The sequence below is a fragment of the Pezoporus wallicus genome, unplaced genomic scaffold (genome assembly GCF_028554395.1).
Source record: "Pezoporus wallicus isolate ANWC-B61680 ecotype Strahan unplaced genomic scaffold, APGP_CSIRO_Pwel_v1 contig_818, whole genome shotgun sequence".
Classification (NCBI taxonomy): Eukaryota; Metazoa; Chordata; class Aves; order Psittaciformes; family Psittacidae; genus Pezoporus; species Pezoporus wallicus.
In genome coordinates, this window is record NW_026636248.1 from 962,379 (window position 1) to 984,749 (window position 22,371).

The window sequence follows — 22,371 nt, forward strand, 5'->3', positions numbered from 1 at the left end:
GATACAGCAGCATTCCTCCCAGAGGGCACTTGGCAGAAAGGGAGCTGTGTGATCACAGCCAAACCCAAACAGCAGTCCCTCTTGCCGACGTTGTCCACCTTTATCTCCTCTTTGCTAAATAGTGCCCTGATGTTGCATCTTACTGAGCGGAGCCTATTTGCAGGGAGTCGGCAAACCTGAGAAAGACAAGACTGCTGTAAAACAGAGTGTTTTTCATGATGGGAAGGTTGGCAGAAGGAAGTTAGGAAGCAGGCATGCCCATTCATTCTGTGACCCCTCTGCCTCCTCTCTTGGCTCATGCAGCCTTTCCCACCAGTGAGCAGGGTCAACTATCCCAGAGCCTGGCATTTCAGCAGCGGGAGCTAATACACAAATATTAGTCCTCAGAGCCCTGTGTCTCTTCTGACCACAGCAATACCCAGGTGCAAGGGAGAGGATGGCAGGGAGTTAACAACTTTTCCCCTCAGGGCTTTGCATATCAGCTTGAGTAGCAATTGTCCTTAGGAAGAGGCTTTCTGGGCCGCAACAGGTCAGGTCACAGTTTGCCCGGGCAAAGCAGTGACTCTGGGTCTGCCCTCAGTCCTTACAGCATAGATGACTTTGTTTGGCTGAGGGAAGATCTTTTTTGTCAGGATGGGAAATAAACTTTCATTATCTCCCTAATGATGTGAATGCAATTTTGCCTAGGAAGTGTAGAGGGCAGTTCCAGCAAAGAAAGCTGTAGGTGACATAATTCGGTAACTTGCCAGCTCTTCAGGTTTAACTATTTGAACTTTTTATCCTTCCTGTTTCCTTCAGGTCTTTTGTTTCATCTTGTCTGCTGCACTAGCACTTCTATGCCTGCTGCCCATAACTGTGCATGCTTTCGAGCTCGTCCTCTGTAACAGCAACAGCTTGTTGCATTTGCTGCTACTTTCAGTACTTCTTTCGGCATTAAAGGGTACCATGGCATTATTCCCACATAAAACAAGCAAACCTGTCCTGAAAATTCAGCAGTCTAGGAACAACTTTTACAGTCCTACACTTTAGTCATACAAATAAGAAATTTTGACTCGACCTTCAAAAGACAGCTGTGCTTTGGGCAGCAGCGGTTTTTAGAGGTGCCAGTGATATTGCTTTAAGCAATAAAAATGTCAAGGTTATTAGAGGGAAAATTTGGGCTGGGCTTAAAAGTTTAACATAACATTATCACATACACTGAACCAGAAATAACACTCAGAGAGACTTGCTGTGCTCTCACTTAGTATTGTTTGGGTCACAAAGTTGCATAAATAGTGCCATGCTGTGCTAGTAGGCTCTGTAGTCATACAAACGAGCCACATAATCGTTTGCTGTTAATAATAGTCATCATATGATGATTTTTTTTCCAAAGGTAGGGAGCATGGAGAAAGCTCCCCCGTCATCTAAATTCAGAAGGAAAAGCAGGCCAGTGAGCAAGCTGCCTAAATATGGAGAGAGGAGCCTGAATATGTTGGCCTTAGCCATCCAATTGAGTTGCAATTCATTAGAGAAACAACAAGCCAAAACGAATCAAAGGCAGTTAAAAAAAAAGGCAACATAAAGTTTTCATTTCCAAACAGTTTTAATTCACTGTTTGTGCTCTTTACTGAGAATATACAAGAAGCACAAACATTCCCATATGAATTAAATTACAATTTACATATGAATTACATTAGAAATATGAGCTACACTAAAGAGATAATTAGTGCTGTCCTGGGTTATGTGAGCACAAACAAAATTAAATAAGAACAATTTCAAAGCCAAGTTTTGCTTTGCCTTTTCAACTAAGCTGGTTTAATCAGTGATAATGACTGAAATAAATCCACTACATATAAAACAACACACCATATCATGCTGTATGAAATGCTATTACTAAGTCCCGAGCCTTGGTAAACCACACAGTCTAACAGGAGTTCAATGTCACTGATATTATGCTATAGAAAATTTGCCACTTTTGGGTGCTCAGTGTGGAAGGTGGTAGTCTCTGGGGCTGGCAAGGAAGGAGGACCCACGACAGGCCAACGTCACTGTGCTGCTTCAGAAAGAGTAGGAGCAGGGGGATTGGAGGGCTATAACGGGGTGTGTAAGGTTTTTTAAACCTTACATATGAATGAGGGAGAGCTGCCACAGGAAAAAAACACCAGTGCTAGCAGAGAGCAGTGGGAGGGAGGGGAGCTGGAGGGGAAATTGGGGGGAGGAGGGACAGGAGAAAGTGAGAAAGATAAAAATATCAAGCAGAAACAGACTACCTATGCATCAGTGCTTCAGTCCCTAAATAGAGCTATGGTTTATGACTACCTTGCCTAATGAGCTAAACTCTGGTGACCATAAAACTGAAATATAATTATGACATTAAAGATGCCTATATTTGAACTTAATTATTAATTAATTTAATGAGAGAATAGGAGGTTGTAAAATTGCTAATTAAACGGCTCTGTAAAACTGCAGACGGCAGAGGATTTACCAAATGATGAATCCCACAACAGTATTTGGGCTATATCAATATTCTATTAATATACAGTATGCCAGAGGTACTGGCTAGTACGCTACTCACAGTTAAGCCGATGTGACAGGCATACGGAGTGAAAGAAAATGAAGGACATAAAATTCCAGATGACAGCAACCTTGAAGACGATCTCTGCCCCCACCTCTGTGGCAGTTTCTGAAATCAGTTAAATAAACTCAGAAATGCAGGATAAAAATCAATCTTACCATCACAAATGTGAATAAATTGGCTTGAAGAAAATGACCCACCTATGGTCTTAGGCACCGTGGTGTTGTCGCTCTCTGCTTGCATGTGGGAATGGTCAGAGCTAATCTGGACTTAAGTGCAAAAGAACGGGAGGGATGCAGCATGAGTGTGTGTGTGTGGTGTGTGTGCTCGCATGTGGAAGAGAAGCTGAGCAAGAGCAAAAAATAACTGTCCCCGTGTGATTAGTGATATTAAACTCAAGTGAACCTTCAGGGGCTGAATTTGAACCTACGGGGGACAATTTTAGAGCTTCCCACACTCCACTATCATCATGTGAGGAATTTCACTGTAATGTTTGAATGGCAATGCCACTTGGATGACATTCATTTAAAAATACAGAGGAAGAGTGCAGGAAAGTGTTTTCTCTTAGTACTGAGCCTAATTTGAGAAGCATGAAAAGAAAATGCAGGGTATCTCACTGTGCATGTCTTCAAATGTCAATCATGACTAATTACTGGGATAAAAGCAGAAGGAAAAAATTAAGTATCCCTTTGTAGTTTTGTAGGAAACAATGAAATAACCACTGGGCAGTGTAACAGAAAAACACCAGTAACACTAGGTTAAAATGCAGAAGGAATGTTTTAGTATTTGCACAAACCCTTGAAACTATTGCTGCCTTGTGGCATAGCTTTTTATTTACACATTTTGGTTTTTAAATGTCCTGTTGACAGCCGCAAGAAGCAATTTGGCAACAAAGATCAAAGACATGATATCGAGAAAGTAGGGTGGGAAGAGACTCACCCCCACTTTGAGGAAAACAACACAGTCATTACAGTAACATCTCCCATTTCTGGAAAATGGATGGAGGATCTTGAGGCTAAGGACAGGAGCTGTGTTCCCAAGTCCTTTGTGAGTTCTGAAGGAATTACATAAACTTTCAGTGCCTGAGTTTCTGCTTTCTAAGCTAGGAATAACAGCAGTTTCTTGCCACTTATAATTGATATTTCAGATCATTAAATAGAAGCTTGCAAGTAATTTCTGAGAAAGTGATCTTTAGAAGTCACTTTTTATTGACTGGTTTGGGACAAGACTTTAGAAAGCATCAGTTCTTGCTTGGGTTTGGTTTTTAATATCCATCCTGGGACATATGAACAAGGTAATTTTAAGGAGCTGTGGACTTCACATGATGGTCTTGTTTGCCTTATCTCAAATATTAATACAGTTTACAGTCTCTCGATACTCAGAAACCTCACTGGTGGGTTTTGTATGAGAATCTGCAGCTAAAATTGCTGCTGCTCTAAAAAATCTTGATCCCAATTTGGAAAAGTACTTTGGCTGGTTTCTATCTTATAATCGGTACAATTAATAAATATGAAAGCTTCTATGCATTTATTATTGTTGTATCATGCCCTGCAATTTTATAGATCCAGTTTCTCAAGAAGTGACTTCTTTTACCAGAAACAAAACCAGACAGATTTCTTCTCTTGTGCAAGCAGCTATCAAGCCTGCCCCTTGACTGTAGGCTTTTGTGAGATTTGATCTGTGTTTCACTCACTCAGGTTTCAGTCCCAGCAATTAAGTCAATGAGTTAAAAGTTGGAACTGGTGGGTTTTTAGTGAAAGTAAATGCCAAATGACTTGTCATCACCACGTTGCAGGTTACGCATGTCGAGCATCACAGAAATTGCCTCTTTACTTCCCCCAGAGCTAACACGGTAAACTTTATTTCTGGTAGGCTGCACTCTTTGCTAGAGAAATTCAACCTGCAGCACAGTGGATGGCTTAAACAGAAGAGAAAAAAGGACAGGAAATCTGGGAGTGCTTTTATCTCCAAACTTACTTTGATGCAGCCATTGCAGACAGCTCCCTGTGAGAAAGAAATATTTGAGAAAGGATAAGTACTGGTGAGAGTTATTGTCAAACCAAAAACCTATTGGTTGTTTTTGGTGATGCTTAACTGCCACGCAGTTATGAGGAGATCATGGGCAGCGACCTCCTCATTGCAAGGAATGTGAGAGATCCATCTGACAGCTCTGAACCTGAAGTTCATGGTCTTCTTTGTGAGACTGATCACTACAGACCCTGGGAGAAAATGATTTTGCTACCTTGCTCTGCTCTGAAGGAGGAGGCTGGTCACTCACCTGATGGTGATCATAGGGTGAGCAAGGCAGGTGTCTCTCGGTACCAGCCGCCATGGTAGCAGTGCTGCTCCCAGCCTTGTGTAGTAATCTGGTTGCCATTTATGTATGTCACAATTTGCAAACCTCTGAGATTCCTTAACGTTCCTTAAACATTATGGGTAAAATCCATCTCTGTCCCAGAGCTAAATGATGCAGTTGACAGGGTAAGATAAGGTGTGTTTAACTACTACTGGTGTTGCAGGTGTTTGCCAGGCCCTCACTTCAATATGTATGAAAAGTATGTACAAACCCAAAGCTTTCATTGATTTGATTTAACTCTAAAGTATGTAAACTGTTTGTTTCAGTCATGATTTAAATCATTAAGGAGGTTTACTTGGTTAAAGTTATCTGTTACTCTTGTTTGCATTTGTCCTTTTTTGTTTTTTTTTTTGGTGGGTTTTTTTACCCTTTGGAATTATTTCCCTTTTTCATTCAGTTGGTGAGCTGTAATATATGTGAGTTAATATATCCTACAAAGTAAGCTGCCCATTTCATGTATTTGTCACTGACCAGAAGGATACTTTATATCTTTGTCCATTCAGTAAACAAGCTTTTTAATTTAATATCATTTAACTTTTTAATTCTTTACATAATGTTAGAATATGGTGAATGCTGTACCTTCTTTTCATTGGGTGAAAACTATTTTTTCATTGGCATTTGCGTTAAAAGCTATTTATATAGAACTCTCAACATCACTACAACTGCAGGAAAAAACACTTTAAAATAGTTCTCAGTAAGTAAATAAAGCTATCTTAAACTTGATGGTTGTGCAGAAAGAAAACATATATTTACTTAAACATATTTTTCTCATTTATACTAAGCATGTTAGATAAAAGAAATAGTTGAACCAGGTGTTTCTGTTCATAATGTCCATCAAGGCCTTCAAAATGGTAAAGTTTAACCTGTTATATCTACTATATGCATAATAATTGAAAACCAAACCCAAGCTCTGTTTTACTGTTGTTTTCACTTCCAATTGGTTTCTAATGTAGATTGATAAGAACTAACTGAACACTTTGAAATGAAGAAAAATAAATTTTGTAATTCCTGAAAACAAAAATTCTGCAGTCAAAAATGCCAAACTGAAATAGAAATGCAGACATTATATTTTAATACTAATTTCCACAAGATCAATGTTTGACTTGTTTTCAAAACCTCAGAGTGATACTAGCACTGCTTAAAACAATGGGTCATTGCAATGCTAAAAGGATAGAGAAAAGACAAGGCACAGTAATAAAAACGTAAGTTTCTTTATAGAGCTGGAGGTCTGCAGATCTGAAAGTTATAGCCTGAAAATAGAGGATTGCTGTATTTATCAAAAGACAAGAAAATTTGCACTAGTACCTGTTATTGCAATCTTTCTTTAAATCAAAAAAATGACAGAGAATGAATATGGTAGGAAAAACATGGATTTTACTTTTCCCTCTTAGGAAAACATGCCAATTATGATATTTGGTTTGAAATCTGAAAGATGTTCTCCCAGGTATGTGCATCAGCAATATGGCATAAGTTTGAATTGGAATTAACAATTCTTTAGTTCCCCAGGGTGAAAATAATCAAGATAGCTCCACTAACAGAACCAGGTTAGCAGTGGTGAAATACATAGATATTTTTCAGTGCACAAGTATCAAATATATCTGTGCAGCAGTAGGATGCTATTTTTGTCAGATGGCTTATGATTACAGGACATGGGGAGAAGAAAGAAATCTTATTTTTTGTTAGTTATGCACAAGACCACAAGTTGTTCTGGAAGAAAGATAAAGGAGACAACTTTGGGGTTTGCAATCTAGAGAAAACTCATGCTTTTTATTTTGACAGTAGATTACACCTTTGTTTTAATCTCTCTTCTCGGCTCTCCTCACTGTTTATTTATGAACAGTTTATGAACTTCTCCATACCACAAATTAGATAATTATCATAAACCCTCCTCAAACGCAAGTGTGTAGAGAACCACAAACAGATTTCAGCTGCTGAAGCAAGCTGCCATGACCTCTGTGGATATTTTTCTGCAGGGAATTACACAGCTTTTCAGATGATGTCACAAGGAAGGTTGAAGCCTGGCAACCCTTCATGTTCTTCATGTACTAGAAAAATCTAGCTGGATACTTTTCTTTTGTTCCAAATCACAAACCAGGCAAGTATTATAAACAAGAATGAGTCAGTCTTTCTGCTCCCAAACTCCAAATGTGTTAATCTTTTCCTTACTTTGTCAGCTTTGATTTTGTTCTGGAGAAAAAAGAAGGTAAGAAAGCAGCCTGGCTCAGGTTGGCTGCACTCTCCTGCAAACCTAAAGAACCAAGATCTAATCTCTCCCTCCCTTTTCTAGCACTTCAAGTCTTCTCCACACAGGAAGCTAAGGCAGATAAGACTTTGCTCTAGCATTCAGGAATGGTTGTCCCACAAACCCTGGGTGCCTGGCAAGGCACTTCACAGCATGCTTTGCTGCATTAGCATGCTTTGGCTATGGTTTGTCCAACTGAGGGAAGCCATCAGAAATAAACTCACCCTACAGACAACCCAGGATAACACTTGAGCCTATTTTTTTATTCCTTCTCATGGTTGTTAATTGTGTTATGCTTGAAAGCAAAACTTGTTACAACCCCAGTTGGTCAGAAGAGTGTTTAAAAACTGTTCTAAATACAGTTCGCTGTCCTAGATTTCAGAGGGAATATTCATATAGCTAAAACTACATGCCTGTTTAAGTGCCAGACTGCATTTATAAGCAAATTTTAGTCTTTAACCCCACCTTAATCTTTAGGGCTTTTTCCTTTTATTTTGTGAAATTAGATAATTCTTATTTGCTGTATAAAAAGCTTGACTTCTATATTAAAGGCTTACAGAGGAAGCCATGGCCATGCATGACAAATGTTAAAAAACCCTAATAAAAAGAAACAGCAGTATAAAAACAATATGGAAAGATGTAAATCCTAGCTATAATTAAAAAAATAAATCTAGATATTACAAAATTGCCTTACCTGCACATACATACACTTTGAGGCAATGTTTTCTTCTGAAAGAAAAATCTGAATGTAGACTTCATGATGTAATTTAGGTAATATTGCCTGGAAAAATAACAACTGTCTGTTTTCAGCAGATCCATTTGAGGAACTAAGGGTAAAAAGGCTAGCAAAGCATCTCAGAAGTGCCGGTGTGACAGCACTAAAAAAAAAAAAAAAAGCACTGTGAAGAATTAAAGGAAGAGATCATAATGTCACCTTATTTCTTATAAGTACAGATGGCTTGAAGAAGGAGAGGAAGGTAAAGGTGCACATGTCTTCTGTGAAAGGTTTCTAATACCCGTGATATGATTGATTCATCTCTGGCTTCAGCTTTGTGGGGTCTGTCTTTGTGAGAGCAGTCATAACAACTGGGAGATAAGTCACTCTGTATTCTGGGATGAGGGGGGAGAACCCCCAAAATTCTCAAGTTCTTACCATTAGCAACAGAAGAGATGCCTGACATAGTAAATCAATTTGAAAGGATTAAATAACAATTTTGTCTTTGCATTATGAAAAGTAATATCCCATCTGGTATGAGTTTGCTTTTTGTTTACAAATGCCTTAGTTTGAATGAAGAATAGAAAAAAGAGTTACTGCTCATTCCCTCAAGCAAATGGGAAACCCAGCTGATGATAGTTCTCCATCACAGGCAGGGCAGCAGTATGTCACTTATAGCTGGCCATGGATGTCTCCTTAGATAGCTCCATGTATATGCATGCACTTGGCCATACCTAAGCTTTTCTGGTGACGTGCACTCCCTTCAAACATAATCTCATTTTGTTTTGATGTATCTTGTCACAGTAACATGGTCTGTCACTGCATCAGCAAATTATATTAAGACACATGACAACAGCCACCTAATATGACCTCACTCTTGCCCTACTTTGATTTAGTTCAATCATTTCTGGTGACTCGGGTGTATAAAAGAATTCCCAAGAAATGGCTGAAAAAAACCGCTGATCACGTGGGTTGCATACACATTTGGGAATATCAACTGCAGTGTACAACTGGGCAGCACAACTTCAAGTTACACAAAGGATTTAAGTCATGTATCAGAAAGTATATTTCCTGAGACCATACCAACCCTAACCACAGGTTTAAAGACTTATTTTTTAACATGTTGTCTTCCTAAGGGGTCAAGTTTCAAACTGCAACCCACAAACAAAACATTAAAGATAATAATGAGTCAATCTAACATCCTTGCTGTAATCAAGGAGAAGGAAATGTACATGTGTATACATGGTGAACAAACATAAATATTACGATTATAGTAATGCTAACACAGATTCTCCTGCTCCACCTATGCACTTGTGATGTCAATGCCATTTACACACACGTTTATATTCACATTAATAGGAACAAAATTTATTCTATTAAGACAAAGGAGATAACGAATCAGTAGTATCAGTTTCACATTCAGGTCTCAATTATTTAAGTCACCTTTGGGAGTAGTTTAAGAGCAGAGGGTCTAATTCTTATTTACACTAATAAAACAGGAATGTAAAATAAACAATTGTGTAAATTACATATAATCTGCCCAGCCTGATACAGAAGGGACAATACTATAAATTAGAAGGTGTCCCAGAAGCTCTCCCTCTGCAAATTAATTAATATATCAACATTAGCTGCAATCTAGTTATTCTCTAAACAAAAATGACCTAATGTTGTAAAAGAAAGGAAGTATCTTTCAAACTGCTTGGCTTAAATACAAGAAAAAAACAGTGCATCTATAGTTCCTCTTCTCTGTTTTTTTGCACTTATATCAGTTGGTCTAATTGAAAGGCATTGGCTTTCTCCACGTCTTCTTTCTCTCTTGTCTCTTTACATCAGCACAGCAACAAGAACATTGCTACCATAAAAGTATGTGTTACATTTCAAGAATGCAGCAAGAGAGAAAATTTTAACATTCATTTTTCCTTTCCTTCTCTCCCCATGCTCCTCAAGCTCTTTTGTATTGCCACTTTTTCCTGCCCTCCTTATAGTGAGGTTTATTTCTGCTCCAGCAATGCATTTTAGAGGTGGGTGGATCACAGTTGTGTGTTAAATCATGAACAAAAGCAATCTCTCTCCTTTTCCTTCTCTCCCCCTTTTGTGTTGTCTGTTCTTTTTACTTAAACATAGCTTCTAGGTTAATGATTCATTCTTCTAAGAGGCTGCTGTGCCTACCAGATTATACTGTAAAATCTGCCATTCTGTTTATGTTTAAAATACAAGATTAAAGCAGTGGTCATGCTGAGGGAAATGGTTCTCACACATAACAAGAAAGGATCAATCCATGTCTGCTGAATCCAAGCTGTTTTAACAGAGGCTGCTGTTTTGGTGTGCTGCCAGACCCTGAAGAAATACTTTCGAGCTTTGAAACTTGGTAGCCATTCTTGCACTGAGCAGAGCAAGGACCAGAAATAGGGCTTATCACACACTAATGTACCTTTGAAAGTTACAGCAGCCTAGCTGTCTGTGAATTGCAGGGAAAGCACTTGAGAAATAAATTACTCAGTCCTAATGGGAAGTGAAAAGGTGAAAAAAATTATTATAAAGTAGCCTGTATGGTGCCTTTAAAAGTATCTGGGGCTAGGAACTGACAACTGGTACTGTGGATCCGATATCCAGGTCATGTACAGACAAATTATCTATGGCAATAACGCCTTTTTTTTTTTTTTTGGTGTTGTGCATTAGCATAAAGGCAGATCAGAGCCAGCATTAGTATATTCTTTTTGTTACTATAGTGTGACTTGCTCACCGGATCAAATAGGTTGATCCATAAAAAGTAGTTGAGTGTGTAATGCCAGCCAGGTTTTAGATTTGAGACTTGTATACACTTGAAAATTTGCAAAAATAGCTCCTTTGAAATAATTGCTCTGGAACAGCTATTTGGGCAGAAAGCTGTAGGGATATTTCTCAACCATTTTAGATTAGTTATCTCAGTAAATTTCTAAGTATAGACAAGCCCTCTTGATGTGTCCTGCCAGATGAAGATTGTTCTACTCAATTAGCTCTCATTAAGGAAAGCAGAGAGGGATAAAAGTAGATTCTCATTAAGTATAAATTTTCATATTTATTAAGCAGAGGTGAGAACATACAAATTCAATTTCACATGTATTTTTTACTCACTGAGTGAAGCAGGCCTCCTAAAGAAGCCATGAGCCTACTCACTGGAGACTTAAGCCTGTCTGAAAAAGGCTGGTGTTTGAGGGACCCAGGCTGATGAGGACACTGCCATTCTAGGTGAGGGTCTGAGTTATTATTATGAATCACTATTGCAAATTTATGATGATTCCAAGGAAAGGTCATTGTGGAAGCATATTTGTTGTTTTTTTGGTTTGTTTTTTATTTTTTCTCCCCGAAATTTCTAAGTTTGGATTTTAAGCAGGACAGGAAGAAATTTAAAATAAAAGGCAATACTTTCAGAGGCAGGGAGCGAAAATGCCCTAAATCTGATGTCAGCTTCTCCATAAAAGTCAGAGTTGCACAAAAAAGCTGACATCTCCTTCAACTGCAGTGTTTCAAGCAGTAGTGCATTTAAGTACCAAGAAATCAGAGTTTGAGTAGGAAAACCAGACCTTCACCCGCTGTATCTGTGAATAGAAAACGCTATTTGGTACTCGGTACAGTCCTTGGCAGTGCTGTGCTGAAGTTGCTCTCCATGCTTGCACTGCTGCCGTGACCTTCCCCTGTTCCAGAATACCGTGTCTTAGAAAAAAAAATTCATAATTATTTCTAAAACCCCATGACCAAAGAAATTGCTACATGCATATGGATTAAAAGCTAGACTGTTTATTATACATATTCAGATCCTAATTGGACATAGATTACAATCCAGGCCAGACTAAACACTTATAATTTACCAAACCAGTGCTGGCTATAAAGAGAGAGTGAAATAAATGTTTAATATATCCTATATCATCTTTCTCAAAATGGTTTCTATTTGTCATCTGAGTACCTAATCAATGCAACTACACATAAAATCCACAGATTTTATAGTCCAGTAATAAGTACATGCAAATTATGTTGTCATATAAGCATAGTGGCTCAAAAAGATGTATAATACCTATCAGACTAGTTAGCCGTTATCTTAATTATGAAAGGATTATCCCTGTAAAGGCAAGGTCGTAATATAATAGGAGTTGTGAAATATGAACAATCTCTAGCTATGTTTATCATTAATTCAGACTGCACTTATATTCCCATTTCCCCTTTTCTACTGTTTATTTTTGTTAATGTTTATGTGTCCCTTTGTAAGCAGCAATATGGTACAGCATCCCATCAAATGCACTATGAAAGCTCCAAAGAGCCATCCTAAGTATATTAATCCTCCATAAAAATAAATAAGCTATATGAGAGAGAGCATTTCTATAAGGCTTGAGTGTTAGTAGTGGCAGCTGGAGCATGATGTGGTGACAATGTGTGCGCCAACTTTGAGATTCATGCGTGAAAAAGCTCTTTGTAGTAATTTTTTTGTGAGATGGCTTTTGTTGGTGGATTTTTTTTTCCTCTCCTAATAAAGATTTTTCTGTAATAAAGACACTGTGAAAGTCAAAAATGCCTTCTGAAGGGTCGGCAACAGATAGGGGAGCCTGAAAGAGATCAGGTCACACACAAAAGATGTTTCACAGTTTTAACTTTGCAAATACAATATAGAAAAAACAACAAATAGAAGTAAAACCCCATCTCTTCCTAACATTACATTTGCTCTGATGTATTTTCTGAAAGCCGCCCAAGTATAACTATTTATTTTAACTAAAGTAATCAAGATTAATGTCAGCAGTTATGACACACGCTGTTTGCTAAAGAACACATAGAACAATTGCTCAAGGCAAGCTTCATTAAGAAATCAGATAAAATTAGTAAAACTGATTATATTTCAAAACTCAGCAGTGGCAGCAGCTCAAATTGCCATTCAGGAGTCTCCAATTAACACAATTGGTCTTGTTCACAATCAGCTTTGTAATCTCATTAGCCTATTATATTTTAATCATTGGGATAACTGCACAACAAAACTTATTTTATTTTTGCACTGACTGTTGAAGGCAGAAGTAAACATACAGCATACTTTTTCTTTCTCTTTTTCTTTCCTTTCCTTTTATTTTTTTCCGTTACAGAGAACAATGCAGACTCCTTAGAGCATTATCCTGGTTACACGTTATTACCACACACTCCGTCAGTGTTGGGGAACGCTGACAGCAGGCATCTAATTTGGCATTAATTGGCAGGGGACTAATTGTATAACTGACATTGTTAGTGAAACTTAAGAGAGTGTAAGGTAGGGACAGTACAAAGCATCAGAAAAGAGAGGGAGTGGAGAAAGAGCAAACAAACGCCTGCAGACGGCTCTGTGGACACACGCATATAACTCGTTTGCCTCCTTGGTGTGCTGCCTTGTTTCATAAATGTGTTCCAGAGATATTGGCCCTTGTAAAAACACAAAGTCTTTCTGTCCTTTAGGTACTGGCAGTCTGCAAATACCTACAATACCAGTGTTTCATTGATATTGAGTATTGCCTGCTGCAATGAGATTATGTTCTATTGATGGGAACTGGGGTGTAACATAGCCATCTACAGAAAGCAATAGGTTGCCCTATTTTCAAGCTGAAAATGCTATGTATTTTATGAACTGCCTCTATCTTGCACACCAGGGATGTCTCTGTGGCTAAAGCCATAATAGGATTTTCCTAAATGATACAGAAATACAAATATTCTGACTGAGCACTTTTCTGGGCTCGTCTTATTTACCAGCAAGCTTTGATACAGCATTTTGCTTCCATCTTTTAAAGGACATTTTCAATTTCCCATTTCCCTTATGAGTGCTTCCTGTAAAGGTGTCAATAACCACTAATTGCGTTCTGCTTGGCCAGTCTGCAAATCAAAACAGCAGAGGCAGCAAGCCAATATGCATTCAAATCCCGTTACTTGGCTGCCTCATTCTCAACTGGAAAGATACGAAAAGGCAAATATTCATACAATTGTATGCTGGGAAATTCAGATCTCCAAAGATACCTATGTGGCTACTGTTAATTCCCAGACTTTTATTTTAAGAGGGTTACTGCTGAGGTATTTCAATGCTCTTTCTTTTATCCTCAGTCTAGGAAATGGTGTGTCTGAGATCAGAGCAAATGTAAAAGGAAAGAGCTCTGCAGTAAGAGCAGAGGGTATGCAATAATTAAATTAGGAGCTTGTTTCCATAGGCAGGCAAGTGACAGAACATGGTGATTTTACAGTATTGGTGGCCTGAGCAAGTGATGGGTGGGATTTAACTGCACTGAATATCATACAGTGAAAGAAGTAATTGATTTGATTAATTTTGCTCCTGTTTCATGACTTACATGTCAGCAGAGTGTTGATTTTCTTAAATCGATTGGTCATGCCAATGTGTTAGTTGCCTAATTTCTGCTTGTAATATTCAGCCTGGAGTTTGGTTGAGAGCAGTTTGTTGTCAGCATTTGCTACTGCAGCTCAAACTGCTTTGATTTCACACTCTCACGTGGGTCATTTTCCTTTTCTGGTTTGAGGAACAAGATTTTCAGGGTGGCTGTTCACCTACAGAGGTTCCAAAACCACTTTTCATGAACATTGTCCAATTTCACTTCAGTCTTCAGCTTGGGCAAAATTTTTTGCCAGAGAAATTCACATACAGAGAAAACTCTTACAGGAAGGACCTCCAGAGGTGTCAATAGAGCCAGCTCAAATCAACTGAAAACACCACGTGCCTGTGTGCAGGACATTTCCAAGCCCATTTGGTTCTGTTCTGACATGGAAGGGGAACAGAAGTGTCATCCCTGATGTTTCTCCCCACTACGGTCCATTTTGAACCACACTTATCCTGGCTACTAGGGAACCATGGGTCTTGTATTTCTGGTGACTTGCAGGGATAACCCTTTCCAATAATGCTGGAGGATTGCTGAGCCGCAGGCTTTTTCACTCGTGCCTATGGATCCAAAGGCAACAATTTATTCCTCTTCTACAAATCGTTTGAGCAGGTGCATAGTCAGCTGCTGGAAGATAGCGTTGAAAGAGATCATAGAAAGAGGGGAGATTTTTATTTTCTTTCTGCTAACTAGCATATCTGACTGCATTTATAATAATCAGACATTTAGAAAAAGTTAAAAAGTTACTCCCATCATTTTTTTTGGGGAAATAGTTTGAACAGATGATGGATTTTATCATAATTTTGCCTAAATAACTTCTAATATTCATTGCTTTTAGTTTAGTAATGCACTTATCACCTTCTACCCTGTTCTGCTAGTTTCCTATGGAAGACATTTAAGAGACTAAACAAGCAAGTGATATGATGCTTGTTCTTAAACTGAATATGGTAAGGAGGGGGAAATTAAGACAACAACTCAAGCTCTTGCTTTTGACTTCTGGAACTCAGTTGTAGTATGGTGACATGAGCTGCTAAAAGTGAGGCAAATCTGTCATACTTTGTTCTTGTGAGATATTCAGTGATGTTTCTTTTGTTGTTTCCCCAGACTGAAGAGCTGCTGTTTGCTCCTTTCTTCACACTGTGTTTTGCTTAGCTCTTTGAATGAAATAAGGCTCGAAAGGGCACTGGTCTCTAGATTGATGTGCCTAAACACATAGATGTACCTGCTGCCAGCTCTCCTCCCCATACCTGGGTTTTTTTGCCTTATCACTTCATTGCATGAGTTGGTTGGCGAGAATTTCTACTTTCCTGTAAAGGTTTACTGGAATGGGAGCTGAGGCCAGCTTATTCTTAGTATCAGGTGATGCTGTGCTATGTAGATATCGCAGAGTGTCAGCCAAACCAAACTGATGCTATTTAATGCTATAAGTCATGGTTTCTGACATCCGCTGGCTTATTGGTGCATTTTTTTCACCAAGCATATTTTGCATGAGTTGCAGAGGTGATGCTATCAGTGGAAGTAAGTGGAATCATGATGGCAGTCAGAAATGCACAGGCAGCACTGGAGCAGCAGAAAGGGTTGAGGGGGGAAGGCTGTTATGTGTTTAAATGGAGCTGAATTCTGCTTCAGAATCTATGGTTATTTCAGACCCGTAAAAGAGAACCTTTGTTTCTGTCACTCACGCTGACCATACTCTTATCTTTTTCTTTACTCCTAAGGCTTAGCTCTGTTGACTTCAGTGTGCCTTGGAGCAAACTGCTTGCCAGCAGCTGCAGTCAGAGTATGTATGAATATGCTCCCTCACTGAATCTGCAGGGTGTATTGGAAAGAAAGTCGATGGGGTTAAGCTGCCACATCCTACAGTTACCCATGAGACAAGCAAGCTACTCCCAGGCAGTAGACTAAAGTACTTGAAGGCATGGTACTGCCTCCATACAAATACACACACTGGGCCAGCTGGGATGCAATTATATCATCTTGATGTGAAACACCACTACTATATTATGTCACCAGTCACTGTGGTCTTAAAAGTTAACAAGCGTTCACTACCTGTGTATTTTCTTAAGAAAATACTTGTGGCAACTATGAAAGGCTAGTGCAGTTTCATAAATGCTATTAAAAACAATCATTTATGATGATGTAAAAAGAAGTGGCTTTTTCCTTCCTAATTGAGACCAGCCTATTTATTAAATTATTTCTTTGCCCTGTACCAAGTGCCAAGGTAGTTAGCATTTTCTTTATGTCAAGTTCTTTACAGCACCAGTCAGTCATTTTAAGCCTGGGAACACAGGAATGTAGACATGGGCTTTTAAAAGGCTGCCCATACCTTAATATCATCAAGTTTTTCCCTTGCAGAGCAGCTTCTCCTTTCAGACCTGGCCTGGTGGGATATGGCTCCCTTGAACACACAACCAACCATGTGTGTCATCTGCTGCATGTGCCTGGTTCTCCCACTGCTTTTGAGCAGCGCGTGCTATTCTTTGTTTCTGCCATTTTCCAGCCTCTCCTTACCAATCTGGACATACAATGACTCCAGAAGATCATAAGCAGAGCAAATTAAAATGATGTGCCTTGGCTTTTGCACCAGTGAGCCTCAGTTCAGCTTCGGAAATTCATTGTTAGCCTTTTGGTATGATAGTGGCTCCCTCAGTAGCTCAGACAGCAGCAGCAGATGGGCCTAAGAGTTATGTTTCTGAGCATGCCTGCCCCTCCTTGCTCTTCCTGTCTGTCTGTGTGCTCGCATTTTGTGTTGTAAAATCACACAGCATGTACCCTGATGCCACCTCAGCAGCAACAGAAAAACCCTGGGACTAGCATAAAATGTATCTGTGGGACTGAAAGATACCTCAGGATCCCAGGATCCTGCTTTCTGCAGTCCCAGGTTGCATTCCCTAGTTAAGCACCATCAATATCAATACTTAATGGTATTCTCTAAGCTCAGGCAGTGAAGAAAATAGGGTTGTTATCTATCAAAGCACATTTTAGTTTTTGACAAGTAAAAAGCAGCATGGGGAATGCAGTAAGTCTGAAATGAAAGCCTAAAAGAAAACTCATATAACATCTGGTGTCATTTATCCCCTGTTGGCCTTCCATAGTGTGATATGATGAGCTTGTTCTGATTTAAGATCAGATGATTTGGTTTGAAAGAGGGGAGTGGGGGATGCAGCCAGTCTGGCAGCAAATTGGGATACAAAATCTACTCAAATAATTGGAAACACGACAGATTTTCCTTAACTGATGCCACTGGCATCTTAGTTTATCCATCTCCCTCAGCTGAATTTGTTAAGTGCATTATCTTATTGGTTTTAAAGTTTTCATCTCACTTATTTGCAGGGGAAAATGTGAGCAAATCAGTCATGATGGATTGCCTAATTTTCTGGGCTGAATAAACCGGTTTTATAAGACTGTTGATTCCTGGGTTATTAGTTAATAGAAACATTTATCAATTTCTTTATAGGGATGGGAAAAAAAACTTTAACCAATGATTGCATTTAAAAACTTTCATTAATGTTTCCACATAATGCTTAGTGTTGGACATGAATATGGTAATCACAGATTCAGGGTTGGCTGTAAGCAGATTTTCTTTTTGTCCTTCTTCCCGTCTCTTTTTTTTCCATAGATATTTAAAAAAGTCCAAGCAAAAGGATGTAATTGGATTGGTAATTATATTGAGTGTTCTTTGATCAAGAAAAGGGGCAAAGGAAGAGAAAGATAATTTTCTATCTAGCAAATGTGATGCCTGTTTCTATTACCAATGCTCTTTATACAAATGCAGCCTGATTCTGTGAGCTTGAACTCTAATGACTTAGCAACTGTCTTCTTCTTGGTATGCTCAAGTGCCAGTCATATATTAAATCTGACTTGTGTGTGACTTAAGCACATTGTTAAAGTTTCCTACTATTCCATTAATCCCTTGAGGTTCTTTGGCCCTAAATAAATACACAGCTTCTTGTGTGGTTCACAAAGGAACCTCTGAAAATGTTGGTTTGTTGATAGAGATCCAAGTGATGTAACCTCTGAAGTGACCTTATTTAATTAAAAAAAAGAAAAAAGAACGAAAGTTTAATTTCTTTAAGAAAAGTGTCAGGTCTGCATGTTGCCAAAATTAATTTTTAAATTCAACGTCTTCCAGGAAATGAAGACTTGGTGTAAACAGAGCAGTCATGTAGTCAGTTGACTGCATTAGATATGGAACTACACACTGTCCCAGCTGATGCACACAGGAAAAAAGAAGGTCCTCTTGCCCTCATTCAGGGTGTAGCGTATCCTCACCCAGTGTGTAACTGGTTGTTACCTACACATTATTAGGCCCTTTGCATAAGGGCCTTTGATATAACTACTAATCTTTGCACATTGATCAAACTGAAGTATCATTTAAAAAGGCATCAAGTTCAGAGCAAGAATACATCATGTGTGGACTGGTGAATAATGAACTCATGGTCTAAATGAGATGCAGTATGTCCATTGCATTTTTTAACACCTCTATGTCAATCTTCATCTCCTTTTTATCAGATACCTGTGTTGAGCCTTGGTTCCAGAAGTGCAAAAGACACTTCCTTGAGAATAAGAATGAAGGGAGTTAAAAAACTTTTATGCAAGTAGACTTTGCTGTGAAATGTTATCTTTTGTTAGTTCAAAGGTTTCTGAAGATATAAATTCTTCACAACTGCCCTGAGGTACTGAGAATGTAAATTGAATACTTCTACAATTTGTAGACTGTTCCTGCAGTAATGTGTATCTCCTCTGTGAGTGAGTGTTTAGGGATTTTTCAATTACTGTAGTCTGAAAACTCTCTGAGACTCTTTAGGGCAAAAAAAGGCTTCCTTCTCAAAGTTGAGTCACTGATGTTCAAATTAGCTGCCAAAAGCATTCTAATGATCTGTGTTCCAGATTTTGCTAAACAGGGAAAGAAATTGGCCCATTTCACCAGGGGAAAGTAAAAAAAAAACCAACCAAAACCCAAAGCCTTTCCTCTCCCACCATAAGTATTCAAGGGTTAGGTATTTTGCTAGGGTCAAGAGTGAGATGGATTGTTGACAATAAGTACACCTTGTTCGATAGGTCAAGGTCATTATTAAGGGATTCAAATGAACATCTTTACATTTCCTGGGCTGTAGCATATGTGTGGCCTCCAGGCTCACAGTGCTGTTTAATAGCTTTTGCAAAGCCGTAAGTTAAATGATAAATTGGTTGAATATGTCTTTAAACTCAGTACATTTCAAAATCATATACAGTACTCTCACATTTTTATATACTGTGACCAAGTGCAAATAGTCAGAAATATCACATTGTGCCAGCTGATTATGATTTAGTGGTGTTTACTGTAGACTACTCTTAATACAATTTATTGCTGCTAAGGTCAATAACTAATACAATTTAACAGCTATTGCATTTCTAATAAGTAAAAGATTCTAGTGTACTTCTAAACTCAATGTGCATTGAAAATAGTGCAGCTAAAAACACCCAGATATTGAGGGTAATGGAACTTTACAAGATTAAGTAACTCCTTAGGCTATCGGGAAGACCTTCTGTGACAGGCAGTGAAGATGACCATCTTCATCCACCCAATTGTCTAGGGTTGAGGTGCTTCCTGGCTTGAGAGTGGGTGGGTGGACTACTGCATCAGGCTGGCTCGTCTGTGGGGTCTTTCATAAACCTGTGCATTGGCCAAGTCTTTAGATGCAACACTAACATAATTAGCCTCCAGATGAGTTGATCAGCTTGCCAAGATTTGAGTTGCTCTGCTCATGTGGTTTCTCCACTGTGACTGGTCATTTGGAGACACTTCTGACTCAAAAATTGGGGAATGTTATCTGACATTAAAAGGCAGCAGATTAAATTGTGATGCGAGGAAGTATTTCTTGCTTAGTGCAAGAGGTAGCTGGTAGAATTCATTGCCATGAGTGATGTTCTGAGAGCTAGAAAGTTAGAAATGAGAAACCCAGTGGTACTGGAAAACTGTTTCATTCTGGTAGCCTGAGTATGTTTAGCCTTCATCTGCTACCCTGACTTTGTTCAAAATGTTTAGCAAGTTTTTCAAGCCTTCTTTTGTGGTTTTTTTCCTTCTCTTGAGCCAGTTGCTCTCTTGGCTATGTTTCTCTATTACCAAAACTTTTTTCACACTGAGGTCCCACCTGTTACAATCCTTGTAGTCCTTGGAAGAGGAAATCTAGCAAAGATTCACCCTTTCTTATTTCTTTGCCCCCTTATCCACCAGTGTTAGTTTGCTCCACTGCTTGCTTTACCATTTACCTTTGTGTGACTTTCTAGCTGTCCCAGAGACTTTCCTGCCAGTTTGTAAAATCATGTTATTCTAAATGAGATCCACATCTTTACAGTGAGTAAATTCTGTCACAGTTACTGGGGAACTTCTCTTTCCTGCCTCCAGCTCTGCCAACAGCCCCTTTCTGCACCCACGGTCAGCTGGCATGTTTTTGGCCATGACAGCCTGACACCCACTCGTCTCTGCAGATCTGCCAGGGGTCAAAAGTCCTGCAATGTGTTCTTCATAGACCATCTTTACTACTCCTGGTTTTCAAGTGTGTGATCCAGCAGGGAGATTTGTCTGCATAGGAATTCTTAAGACAGTGAATAAATAAAGAAGATTTTGATGCAAAGAAATATCAGAAACATAATTTTGACCATCATGTCAGGGCTTTGGCATCTCAGAAGCTTTTCTGTGACTTTGAAGAAAAAAACCCTCATAACTGATGAGCCTTCCTTAGATGATCACTTCTTAAACAAAAAGTCCTGCAATTATTCTCCATTGGTAACATGGCTTTAAAACAGGGAAATGAGGACACTGACTATTAGTTTATATGCCGTAGTTAAATCCTGTGAGACCCAGGAAATAAAGAGTCAAGACTGGTTTGCTGAACGCACAGCAGGCACAAGGGTATTTTCCACTCTGAAATGGAACTTTTTAACCCTGGGTCTTTGGCTTTTCTCTAGCACTGTTTGGTTGCACAGATTATCCAAGATAAACTGAGTAACTGGGCCAGATTATTCATTTTGATGTGTTTATTTCTGGGTGAGCAGTTTCTGGGATCTGTTGATGTTCCTTGGTCGGATTATGGAAGTGTTGACTTCCTCCTTTTCCTGAATGTGTCAGTGTTTTTACCCATTGGTCCCTTGCTGGCAAGGATGACATAAGCTGCCGTCAGGCCTGTTCCCTGGCAACCGTCCCATTTCTTGGCTCTTTCAGCTCCAGCTGAAAGCCAGTCCGAGTCACCCTGCACATTTCCAGTGTATCAAACAGACATAGGCTCAAGTTAATCTTGTTAGCACAATGAGGCAGTTTTCAAACATTGCAGCAAATCAAATCATCCCTAAGGACCAGGAGGGAGGGAGGGAGGAGAGGGTGGAGGGAGGATTGGGAAGAAGGAGGCAAAGGCTAACCATCAAAGGTAGAATTAACACAGAGGGAGCCTGGCTGTTACCTGGCCGCTGTTCGGGAGCTCCTTCATGTAGGCACCACTGGGTCCTGGTCTTCCCAGTGCCACCTCCTTCCCTGCCAGTCACCGCATCTGCACCATGCTCAGAGCAAAGGCAGCAATGGGCAGCGACAGCGAGGGAGCTCATCTATCTGCGAGAAAAGAAGCAGCTTTGATGGTTCCCCGGTGGATGTAATTGTGCTCGTTACTGCCCATTTACATTTCATCACTCGATTATCACAAATGCCTCATTACTGTTGATAAGGGTTTGCTGCTGAACTGCTCACTATTCATTCCTGAGCTTTGGTGTCATCAGGCAGACCCGTGCAAGATAGGAGGGGACTGGGGAGGGCTGAAGTAGAGGGGAGGGCACGGAGAAGGCATGGGGTGGAAGAGAAGAGACAGGAGGTGAGAAAGGTCTTCTATCAGATTTGATTAAAGGCTGTGATTTAAATCGATATTTAATAAAGTGGCTGCTGCCACATAACGCGTGCAATTCCCCATGCAGGCAGAATCATGAATCCAAGGGCCTTGCTGCCTGCTACATAACTCAATTGGGTTTTGTGCACTGGTCTGGCACCTGTGTCCCTGAGCACAGCGCCTCCGAGGTAATGGGTTTATGAGCCGATGAACAGAGCTGATAGGTTCTAAATGGATTAACTAGGTGTCTGCAGCCTAGTGATGAATACATCAGGAAAAAAAAAAG